A 13,699-nucleotide genomic window follows, 5' to 3' on the forward strand; every position below is an offset into this window, starting at 1 on the left:
AGAGAGAGAGAGAGAGAGAGAGAGAGAGAGAGAGAGAGAGAGAGAACACATCGGTAATTATTTAATATCCCTATCACATGTTGTACATGTATGTTTTTCATTTACTGAATATACTAATTCGCATTCAAAACAGAAATTGCCTGCAAGTACGCATTATTTAAACATAGAATTTAAGAATATTTTAATGAAGAAAGAAGACTAAAAGAAAAAACTCAAAACCAGGTTTTCTTAAAAACATAATATATAGTGTTTGGTATCGTTGGAATCGGCTCAATATGCTGAAAAACAATACAAGTATCAGGGGGGGAAATATTGAATTTTTTTCTTTTCTTAAAATTCCACCCTTATCTTGATTATTTGGCTTCCGGCACATTTTCACTTCTCCCGCAAGGCGCCCGTGGCCAGAACAAAGCTCTTAGCAGCTGTGTGTATTCGCATATAACACACAGCGTGGAACACGGAGGACACGGTGTATCTCCGTGGATTTTCCTCCGTGGTCTTTCCACGGTGGGGTGTATATAACTCGTGTCGTGTACTGTATGTCACCTGAGTGACTCAGAAGACATAAAATATCAAGTCACTGAATATAAGTAATATCATTAATTCCTTTCCATATTCGTTAATCTGAATTAAAATTGGACACGGTTATCATTAGAACAACGAGTATCATTAAAGGAGATCTGAATGCATAATTTAAAACTGCACTGCAACATACAGTAGACAAACATGTGAGGTAATTAACTCAACTCGCACGAAAACTTGATCTCAAGTTGTGCATCTTCTAAAGCTTAGACTCGTTGGTTTTCATAGAACGATACAACACTTGTCATTAGAAATTTTAGTAAGAAATTTGGTAGCTGGATTTTTCAAAATGATGTTTTGTCAAACCATTAATCAAATCAATGTGCTAAAAACGCGCACCTCTACATCCTGTGACGTTGTCACATTCTGTTTCCGTACAATGACATATCTCCTGACAAGCTTGACCGAAGCTAGGATGTCGACACGGGATACCACAGTTCTCTCCAGTGTATCCTGGTGGACATTCTACAAGAAATTGTAAAGACAAGACTTTACTAATAAAGAAGGCAAGAGATCCATCGATTTACCCATTTATTCGCCCACTGAATAATTTCTTCCCCATCAATATATTTCTCCAACCATCTATCCATTTGTTTACTTACCAGTTATTTCTGTTTCCTTTCTACAACATAAATCACAGATACTTATTGAATTGAACTTTTTTTTCAGATTAAAAAACCTGAGGTCAAAAACATAACAACATCAAAAATTAAAACAAAGAGATTAAAATATAAAGCCAGTTGATGTTATATCTAAATTACATCTAAAAATTAGTACATGTACTTACGTAAAATCAATATCACCAGAGTGGATTAATTTTACACGCATAAAGCAAAATGCTAAAAGTGCATATGTAGTAGAGATCATTGTTAGTTTAAATAAAAATTTCCGAATAGATTGAAAGTCATCTTAATCTATCAAACGTAAATGGATACTAATGTTTGTTTTTCGAAAACGTTTATAATAAAAGTGATCAAAATGCATATTCATATCACACGAGAAACAGGTACGCACGTCATTTAAAAATGTACAAAACGGTGACAGTTACTTTTATAATATATTTCCTTGTCGTAAAAATATATGTATCCCAAATGGTTTGCCATTTGACCAAACGTTTGAGAGCATTACTGAAATACATTTGAACCATTGGACGCTTGCTAAAGTTTATCAACAATAATATTGCGCTATGTTAGTCGGAGAGAATAAAACGTTTAGATTAATATCAGGATTACGCGGATCTTAGAGTCATATCATTGTGCCATAACAATGTACCAGACATTGGAGTAACTCAATAGTCCCAAACAAAGCATTTAAAATTTCCATATTTGGACACTTTCTGATTGTAACGAAAGGTTCGGAGATTCTTACATTTTGATATACATGTAATAAAACGAAACTGAAAATACCATAAACCGGGTGAAATAAATATTAATTTGGTACTAAGTGCTCAGTGTATAAACTTTAATCACCAATACAATATTTCATACAATTAATAATCTTTATAATTACTATAGATAGTTCATGCTCGCTATAAGACTAGCCTAATTTTAACGTCATATATGCTGACATATTTCCAGTGATGTTTATATTTGAGTCACGTTTTTTCTTGTAGCCAGTAAATTTTGAACCTCGTGGATTATCACCTTGATTGAATCAATTATTGTTAAAGCATATCAAGTAATCTCCAACTCAAAATTTTCAATTCCTTGATTTATTTTTGTTCAAAAGTGACAAAATTGTTTTGCACATAACGACAATAAGAAAGAATATACATTTGATATACATGTATATACTCAACATTTCTGTCACATGCAAGGTGAAGATAACGAACAGTGATCAATCTCATAACTCCTATAAGCAATACACAGTAGATAGTTGGGCAAACACGGACCCCTGGACACACCAGAGGTGGGATCAGGTGCCTAGGAGGAGTACGCATCCCCTGTTGACCGGTCACACCCGCCGTGAGCCCTATATCCTGATCAGGTAAACGGAGTTATTCGCAATCAAAATCAGTGTGCCAAGAACGGCTTAACAATCGGTATGAAACACGTCAGACAGCATTTGACCCAATGCGAGGTTGTATTGACGAACTAGATCGTTATAACGACCGTCAGATTCAGAAAATGAATGTGTAAAATATTATATAAATTGTTTTGAAAGTTGTGTGTTTTCCCTTGATACGTATAATCACATTCATTTATAGTGTGCATCAAAATTGGTATCGTATAAGTTTTAGATTATGAACCCTGGGTCGAGGCCTCTGCTGGTAGACTGTTAGTCCCCGAGGGTCTCTACATCCCACTAGCTAAGTACTTCGTTACTAGCTTGAAAATATGGATTTATATTTAATTGCTGTTGTAAAATTTAAAAATTCATTTCAAAATTAAGGATTATCTCCCTCACACATAGCTCTTATTCTTAAACAAATTTGACTCCACTTTTTTGGCACACTGTTTTTGCCTATAATAGCTCTAAAACCTCATTGTTATTTCGGATTTCAAACATTTCGGTTGAGCATCACTGAAGAGACATAATTTGTCGAAATGCGCATCTTGTGCATCAAAATTGGTACCAAATAAGTTTTACATATGGAATATAGGAAATATATTAATGGAAAAACTACATATTATGTATCAATAAGCAGAAAATGTAAAGAAGAAAAACTTATACATGTATATCTCTGAAGTACGGTCATAAGAGGGTAACGCCGCACGTAGAATAATATCTACACACAACCCCTATGTCCATGATAACACTAGATGAGGATAGGTCAATTTTATGCAATGATTATAAACATATATATATATATTTATGATAGCAGTTATGGTATGTAAATATAATATGTGTAAAAATTCAAAAATGAATTGATAAAATCATTTCAAAATATTAGAGGGTTTATAAAATAATTTTGTTTTACGTATTCATTGTACATTTATGAAAATGCATTGACTCTGAACGATTTGTGAGACGACAGCATATTCTATTATTGTCTCCCAGATAAATTATTTCCTTTTCCTAAAATGAGTTTCTGACTAAAGTGACAGTTTGTACTTCGCATTTTTCAAAACATTTACACATTTTTGCTGTTGTAGTTTTTTTCTATACATATGAAAGGAAAGATAACATATTTCGTTCGATTTTTCTTGTTTGTTTTCTAATCTACATTTCATTTGTATTGGTATACTTTACAAGTAATGAAACATCTTACTAGATTCAAAACTAAGGTTTTATCATTCTTGTTATGATGAAAACCAATTGCAATTGTTTTCCATTATATATTGGCATTCACAACATTTTGAACAATACCCCATATATGAGCAAAATTTTGTTACACGAAAGACAAAGATAACGAACAGTCATCAATCTCATAACTCCTAAAACCATACAAAAGAGAGAGTTGGGCAAACACGGACCTCTGGAGATACGAGAGGTGGGATCAGGTGCCTAGAAGTAAGCATTCCCTGTTGACCGGTCACAACCGTCGTGAGTCCTATATCTTGATCCGGTAAACGGAGTTAAAATAAGTGTGTCAAGAACGGCCTAACAATCGATATGAAACACGTTAGACCTCATTTTACCCAATGATAGGTTGTATTAACAGACTAGATCGCTATAACGACCATAGGATTGGTCAAGCTTAACCGTGTATTGTTTTCGTCTACATTTTTGCAATTAACATCAATCATTTTCTATAATTTTACATTTCTTCAGCATCTCTATGTTACACAATCAAAAATTTTGATCATGTCATCCTAGTAAATGAATTCCAAGAGTCTGTTCATCAATATTTGAGAAAAGATTTAGAGGATAAATATGTGAAAACCCTCAAGTATGCTGCACTTATGTCAAATACTTACACTTTTTGTCATGACAAGAATGTTTTTGGTAAAGTCCCGACATAGTAGTTTATCGAAACCTTCAGAGTGCTTCAGAATTTAAGTCTTCTCTTTCCTTTAAACCGCAATCTCTACACCAAAGTAGTTCCATTTTCGGTTCAATGTCGCGACACTCTGAAGGTGTCTCTGGTAGTGGGGTGATTCGTACGTAGTTATTGTAATAGAAAGAGTAATCTAATTTGTAATGTTTTCAAGTGCAAAATACATTACCTTGAGAAACCATAGTAATGTAAAACTTATACGGTACCAATTTTGATGCACCAGATTCGCATTTCGACAAATAATGTCTCTTCAGTGATGCTCAACCGAAATGTTTGAAATCCGAAATAACTAGGAAGTTTTAGATCTAAATATAGCCAAAAACAGCGTGCCAAACAAGTGGAGCCAAATTCGTCCAAGGATAAGAGCTATGCATGAGGGAGATAATCCTTGATTTTGAAATGAATTTCTAAATTTTATAACAGCAATTAAATAGACATCCGTATTTTCAAGCTAGTAACGAAGTACTTAGCTACTGGGCTGTAGAGACCCTCGGGGACTAACAGTCCACCAGCAGAGGCCTCGACCCAGGGGTCATAATCTAAAACTTATACGGTACCAATTTTGATGTGCATTTCGACAAATAATGTCTCTTCAGTGATGCTCAACCGAAATGTTTGAAATCCGAAATAACTAGGAAGTTTTAGATATAAATATAGCCAAAAACAGCGTGTCAAACAAGTGGAGCCAAATTCGTCCAAGGATAAGAGCTATGTGTGAGGGAAATAATCCTTAATTTTGAAATGAATTTCTAAATTTTATAACAGCATATAAATATACATCCGTATTTTAAAGCTAGTAACGAAGTACTTAGCTACTGGGCTGTAGAGACCCTCGGGGACTAACAGTCCACCAGCAGAGGCCTCGACCTAGGGGTCATAATGTAAAACTTATACGTCACCAATTTTGATGCACCAGATGTGCATTTCAACAAATTATGTCTCTTCAGTGATGCTCAACCGAAATGTTTGAAATCCGAAATAACAATGAAGTTTTAGAAGTATTATAGGCAAAAACAGTGTGCCAAAAAAGTGGAGTCAAATGTGTTCAAGGATAAGAGCTATGCATATAATCATATTCATTTATAGTATATGGAACATAGGAAATATATCAATGTACAAACTATATATTATGTATCAATAAGCAAGAAATGTAAAAAAAAAAAAAAAAGAAAAACTAAATATGCATGTATATCTCTGAAGTACGGTCATCAGAGAGTAACGCCGCACGTAGAATAAAATCTATACAAAACCCCCATGCCCATGTTAACATTAGAGGAGGATAAGTCTCCTCCTTGCAATTTCATGCAATGATTATAAACATATATATTCATACTAGCAGCTATGGTATGTAAAATAATGTGTGCAAAAAATTAAAAAAAATGAATAGATAAAATAATTTAAAATATCAAAGAATTTATTCAATAATTTAGTTTTTCGTATTCATTATACATATATGAAAATGCATAGACTCTGAACGATTTGTATGACCACAGCATAGTCTATTATTGTGTCCCAGATAAATTATTTCCTTTTCCTAAAATGAGGCTCTGACTAAAGTGACAAGTTGGCCTTCGCATTTTTCAAAACATTTACACATTTTTGCGATTGGAGTTTTTTCTATACATTTGAAATGAAAGATAATATATTTCGTCCGATTTTTCTTGTTTGTTTTCTAATCTGCATTTCATTTGTATTTGTATACTTTACAAGCAATGCAAAATCTTAATAGATTCAAAACTAAGGTTTTATAATTCTTTTCATGAGGAAAACCAATTGCAATTGTTTTTTATTATATATTGGAATTCATAACATTTTGAACAATGCACCATATATGAGTAACATTTTATTAAACGGAAGACAAAGATAACAAACAGTCATCAATCTCATAACTCCTAAAACAATACAGAAGAAAGAGTTGGGCAAACACGGACCCCTGGGTATACCAGAGGTGGGATCAGGTGTCCAGGAGGAATAAGCATCCCCTGTCGATCGGTCACAACCGCCATGAGTCCTATATCTTGATCAGGTAAACGGAGTTAAAATCAGTGTGCCAAGAACGGCCTAACAATCGACATGAAACACGTCAGACAGCATTTGACCCAATTATAGGTTGTATTGACAAACTAGATCGTTATAACGCCCATAGAATGGTGAAGCTTAATTGTGCATTGTTTTCATCTACATTTTTGCAATGAACATCAATCACTTTCTATAATTTTACATTTCTTCAGCATCTCTATGTTACACAATCAAAAACTTTGATCATGTCATCCTAGTAGATGAATTTCAAGAGTCTGTTCATCAATATTTGAGAAAAGATTTAGAGGATAAATATGTGAAAACTCTCAAGTATGCTGCACCTATGTCAGATACTTACACTTTTTGTCATGCAAAGAATGTTTTTGGCAAAGTCCCGAAATAGTAGTTTATCAAACCTTCAGAGTGCTTCAGAATTTAAGTCTTCTCTTTCCTTAAAACCGCAGTCTCCACACCAAAGTAGTTCCACTTTCGGTTCAATGTCGCGACACTCTGAAGGTGTCTCTGGTAGTGGGGTGATTCGTACGTACTTATTATAATAGAAAGAGTAATCTAATTTGTAATGTTTTCAAGTGCAAAATACATTACCTTGAGAAACCATAGTAACATGCTTGTACACATTTAGAAATGATATTAGAGCCTGTGTCTGGCTCTATTCTTACACTCCTAATGTTCAGAGTTCAAAGTCAGGTTCTATTAATTTTATGAAGGATTAAAACAAATTTTCTCTAAGGAATATATTTCACTCAATCGGTCTGATGAAATTAAACCTGGCCAGACTTTGAGAAATATTTTGATTCGATACGCAACTTTTAAAAAAGGTGATGCTAGATGGGCTTTCAAACGTCTCGTATAAATTCAGCATGTTACAAATTCTAAGATCGTTACGAAAGATCTAGTTTGCCTATCAAACCTACCATTGGGTTAAATGCTGTTTGACGTGTTTCATACCGATTGTTATGCCATTCTTGACACACTGATTTGATTACGGATTATTCTGTTTCCCTGATCAAGATATAGGGCTAACAGCGAATGTGACCGGTCGACAGGGGATGCTTATTCCACCTATTCACTGATCCCACATCTGGTATATCTAGGTGTTCGTGTTTCCCTAACTCTCTATTTTGTATTCGTTATAGGAGTTATGAGATTGATCAATGTTCATTATATTCACCTTTCATTTAATTATATCCTAATATTAGGAACAAACACGCCAAGGAACAATCGAACAAATTAAGCAATAATGATAATTTAATTTTAAAGTATCATAAAACATAATGATTCTGTTTGTAATTTATTGCAATCATATGAATTGTGGATTAATATATATAACAAAGTGCATGGTTACACAAGTGAGTTCACGTACACAAACATTCACCCTACGCAGATACACAATGGATCAATATTTCAAATGATATTCGTGTCTTTTGCAATGCATATACGATTGCACGGACACGTTCTATCTCTACAAACAATACTTTGATTTCAGTTAGGCAGCGGTGATTTCTTTCTTCCTTATGCTCCCTCTGAATAGTTAAGGATAATTAATAAACGATATATTGTAAAGAAAATCAATGCCACACATGCCATTCCTATTGTGCCACGACGTAGTCTGGATTCCCTGCCTCTGTTGGCCCCTAACATCTTTTCATCACATTGGGTATCTAAAATGATGGGTATGAGAATTATCAAAAGCGCCAACAATGAAATCAAATATGGTTATCAAATGCACCAGATATGTCACCAACAGCACGAATGAAGCACTGTTCATAAAATATGCCTAGGTTGTGTGTATTATGGTAGTCTGAAGCAATACAATCACGAGTTGATTCATTATTAGGCGAAGTTCTTATGATATTCATTTTTGGTATTCAATTTGCTTCTTTTCCTGCGAATATATCGGTTTTTGTGTGAAGTTGAAAAATTTAGATTGAAAGGCAGTGAAACGGGAATGATTTGTCACTGACAGGTCTTTCTTAGAATAATTGACTAATGTTCGTGTTTCTTATCAACCTGACGTGTAATGTTTTTGAACGGGTTCATGTTGATTTTATATGATATTGTATTTTTGCTTTCGGTGATAGATCTTATCATAGTGATGAAAATTATGAATAATTCCTTGTGCATTGTTGATAGCGTACATCAATAATGATATGAATAATATGGAATATGTTTTTATACATACCAACAGGCTAGGATGACAAAGAAATAAGAGCTTTCTCACTCGTTACCATCTTCATTAATGGCTATCATATCATTAAAGCTGCATTAGACCTTTATACAATGAGTAAAGCAAACATGATCTTTCGCAAAACAACGAAGTTTCGAGACGCATTTTGTATTTGTACATATACAACGAACCTTAAGATATTTTAAAGACCCGAAGCGTACTACTCTGCACAAGAGGAAAAGTTATGTTCTCAAATAGAACATTTTGTTCGAACTCCATATTGTTGTCCATCTATCTATCTTTCTATCTATCTATCTATCGTTCTTAAAAAAGAATCCAGTATTTGATACAGTAAATACATCCAATAATAAAAGTCAAGAAACACAAAACTCGAATAACATTTCACTGTTAGCGCTTTCGGCTTTCATGCCTCTTCACACAGTTATATATATATATATATATATATATATATATAGAGAGAGAGAGAGAGAGAGAGAGAGAGAGAGAGAGAGAGAGAGAGAGAGATCATATAATTACACCAGGTTTTCGGATGGTGAACAGAGATCATATGTAGGTATTATCGAAACTTACCTAACACTTTTATAGAAGTCCTCATGATAGGTGTCGTTGTTGGTGTCCAAGGTTCAGTCTTTAATTCTATTTCAAATTATGATCGAGATGTGTTAGATACGTATTTATGTATGTATGTCGATAGGGGATAGCTGTCATAACTTACCATGTGTGTTGCTTGTTGAGCATCCATGTATTTGACTACAAAGGTCTTCAGCGCAGCTGCACTTCAGCTGACAACCATTACCATAATTTGGAAAACGACACGGGACTTCACATTTCTCACCAAAATAACCAATTGGACAGACTACAAATATATTCTTTTTAATCATGATGAAATACATATTATTTACGTTTGCATTCGTACCAACATCATCCATATACACTAGTGTCCCGAAATCACTTGATGTTATACACAGATAGTAAACATGAACGAAGAAATTCAAAAATAAAGATTGACAGCAATGGTGTTGACAGATGGATATCTGAAGTCTGAAATATGATGATTTCTACACATCCTTATTGATCATTCTTAAACAAATCTTAGTTGGTAAAATGATATCAATGAGTGTACATAAAAAGATAAGAATATATCATTTCGGGAATGTCTTGCAACATACAGTACACATAATTGTTCTGTTTAAGGCGTTTGGCATTGTAGAAGAGGTCAATTCACCTCGTGAAGAGGAAACTGGATATAAAGTTGCAACGCCTTCTAAAATAGAAATAAGATTTATCATGGAAACGACCTTTTGGAAACTATAGGACATGTTTTAAACAATCGTTATTCAATTGAATATAATAATAAGTTCATGTTGCTTTTATTTGTTACTTATAAGTTGTAAATTTCCTAATCGTCACATTATCATGCCAATATGTAGGTCAATATTCAAGAAACGCAAACCTTTACACCCTGTTTTGCTGCTACAATCTGACTCCTTACAATTGCATTTCTCTTGGCAAGCTGGACCAAAGCTTGGATATCGACACGGGAAAGTACAGTTGTTCGTGTATCCTGGTGGGCATTCTAAAAGTATTGTAACTAGACTATATCTGTTATTAACAAACGACGGGCATGCTTTAATGTCATTCATGTTTCTATAGAATCATATCTTCATCCATAAATCTATGTATCAATCCATATATGTATCCATCCGATTAATTTTCCTTAATGTCTCCATTCATTCATCAATCCACTCGCTCACTAATTCATTATTAGATTTCTTTACCCATTCATTTCTTTATCTTCAACCACTTATCCATCCATTTCTCCATCCGTCCATTATTTTTTACTTACCGATTTCTGCTTTCGATCTACAAATCAATTCATTTTGAATTTAATTTCTAGGATAAGATACAATATTAGGAGACACTTGATGTTGTACGACATTTACAATGTTATGTCTGATCTAAAATCATATGTTTTACTTACGTGTTATCAATACCACCACTATATATGAACTTTACATGGATTAAACAAAACGCTGTAGCCAAGTAGACGTTACAAGTCATTACAAGTTCAACTAAAAATTCCCCCACTAATTAAAAAGCATTGTCATCTAATCAACATGTATTAATTCTGATTTTGTTTTTCAAAAATGTTTACCATAAATAGAAATCTCTACTCATGTCAAACAAGGAACATACTGCCCACTTTTCCTTATCTGCAACATTTCACGTAGAACAAATTGATTTGAAAATGTTCAAAATGTGGTATTTAAGCAGATATATGGCTTATTGCAGGTTTGACCAGTCAACAGGAGATGTTTATTTCATCTAGGCAAATGGGTACAACTCTGGTATGTCTAGGGAATCCATGTTTTCTCTAATATTGATTTCGTGTACCGTATAGAAATCAAGATATTGATCACCGATCACTTTTTCCTCCGGGTGATTTTCTTATGTTTGCCGTTATTTTCATAATTGTCTTCGCTTTCGTAAAGTTGTTTCCGCTTCCATCTACCTGCTACATTGTTTAGTCTTTATATCTGACATTTTCAGAGCATTGGTAAGGGTATTGGACCTTTGAACCTTAGTAAAACTTTATCAAGAATAGCTTTAAAATTCATTATGATTCTTATAGAGAGCATTGGGGTTAAAAAAGAAAATTCATACTTTTGATTGGGATAAGAAAGATTGCTTTAATTGATGTAAATATTAGTCGTTTGCACAAACTACATATAAAAATGCAATCCTACACCCGTAATATGATGAAATAAAAATATCAGTGAAACTCCCACATGGAATACAAATGAAATAGTTATCAGACATCCCAGAGGTGGAATCAGGTTTCTATGAATATTAGAAAAATATCCCGTCGACAGGTCACACTCATCGTGAGCCCTATGTCTTTATTAGATACACAGGATAGTCCGTAGTCAAAATCAGTGTGCCAAGAACAGTCGAAAATCGGTATGAGACACGCCAACTGGAATCTGAGCCAATGTTAGGTTGTATTGGCAAACTAGACCATTATAACGAATATCTGATATTCGACATGTTGACTTTCAAGAGACTGATGACTGCCGGCAATATCAACTTGTTTGTCACTAGCCTGTCTCGATTTAAAAACTAACCATATGCAGAACAATCTCGCACATTGAATCAGTTGAGAAATATAAATTTCCAATGATATATCTTAGTACAAATCAGATGTTAAGAACTCAGTGGTGTCTTTTATCTACACTTCACAAATATATCAAGAATGTAAATATGAATGGACATGATTATTGTTTACAGACAAACGGCTTTGATATACCTAAATGTTAAGTAGAAGGCCACAGCAAGATATTTTTTTCTCGTGTAGAAGCTAATGTATAAACTCTGCTTCTTAAGACTATAAAATAGGTCAGCTAACAAAGGGACACAATTCGTGGGAATTCCAACAGACTTGTTGGAAGACCTGATCACCAAAGACTACGATGTTAGTAATGAGGAACTCCAGCATATTTTTATTTCAACTTCAGAGTACATGTGCGTGGAATCAGAGTGATGCAAAAAAATAAGTTTTTTGGATAACTGATCACTAGATATAAATGTTTCATTTTCTCTTCTTGTTGAGAAAGCCATTGTCTGTGGTTACAAAGTCTAGTCTCTAATTCATGTAAATACTAGGATGCTCTTTACTGTGTTATATGTAGTGCTTTTTTGTTTTCAAATCATTTTAAAAATATGGATTTTTCTGCTCCATTATTCTGAGGTAAAGTGTACTTTACGATTTTTATTTAAACTTTTGATTTTATTGAGTAATAGTTCTCACATTTCAACATAGTCCATTCACTTTGATAAAACACCAAGAACATCTTACTTACGATAAAGAAATATAAATATGTTCCAGTTTAGGATGCAGTTCTTTAGTCCCTAGTGTTCATATGAGTGAAATTCATCAGAATTCACAATTAGTGCATTCTAACGATTTAGAAATAATGATATTATTATCCTATTTGCCAAAATATAACGTAAGGGGTCAACCAAATACTGAGAGGATCAAAATTTGCATTTTCTAATCAAACAAATCACGAACCGGTTTGGGGATTTAATTCCACTATTTCAAACATATACCATTAAATAATAAGTTCTAAAATTTGAACCTTGAGTGACTTTGATATTTAGTTTAGTTGCCTTCAGAAAAACAGATGACAAATCTCTTTGAACATGAAAGGTATATTTGTACAATTCTTGGATGGAAGATGAAGATAACGAACAGTGATTAATCTCATAACTCCCATAAGCAATTCAATATAGATAGTTGGGCAAACACGGAACCCTGGACACACCAGAGGTGGGATCAGGTGCCTAGGAGTAAAAATCCTTACAAAGATATATTGCTGGATCGAGTAAGTGCTCTACTAAGTCCCTCTCTTTGCTCCTCACGAAAATATTAACAGCTGTGAAGGAGAAACTTGAAACGTACTGTGCGACTACATATGCCAGACGAAGTGTTAATCAAATGTGGATTCTAAAAAATTCTAAAGAACTTTTAGTAAACTCGAAATTGCCAAACTTTTCCTAAATCAATAACATGAAAACATGGCTTTTCAACACTATACATGACCATTCCTCACGATAGATGAAAGTCTAGTCCTTTTGACATTATAGACAGTTGCTTCGTCAACAAAAAGGAAAAAAAGGAAATATTCATATCTAGTGATCAGTCATCCAAAACCTTACTTTGTTAAACACCACTCTGATTCCACGCACAATTACTCTGAAGTTGAAATTAAAAAAAAATGGTAGAGATAATACGACTAATTATATCGATCACTGTTCGTTATCTTCACCTTTCATTAATTGTATATAATGCATTCGTTAATAAATACATAACGGTATCTGTAATGTTTGAAGCCGATAACAAAGCAATTTTTGGAAAAAATAATATTTCCAAGTAATTTCTCAGTAAA

General features: G+C 33.7%; 1 long non-coding RNA gene across 1 annotated transcript; it reads right to left on the reverse strand.

The window, feature by feature from the left end:
• Positions 1-10,209: 10,209 nt before the first annotated feature.
• On the reverse strand, positions 10,210-10,786 carry LOC130046489 (uncharacterized). The gene is made up of 3 exons (XR_008800840.1): positions 10,732-10,786; positions 10,597-10,613; positions 10,210-10,326 (listed from the first exon to the last, which is right to left on the reverse strand). It is a non-coding gene; the product is annotated as an uncharacterized LOC130046489 (long non-coding RNA).
• Positions 10,787-13,699: the final 2,913 nt, after the last annotated feature.

Source organism: Ostrea edulis, chromosome 3, assembly GCF_947568905.1.
Source record: "Ostrea edulis chromosome 3, xbOstEdul1.1, whole genome shotgun sequence".
Lineage (NCBI taxonomy): Eukaryota > Metazoa > Mollusca > Bivalvia > Ostreida > Ostreidae > Ostrea > Ostrea edulis.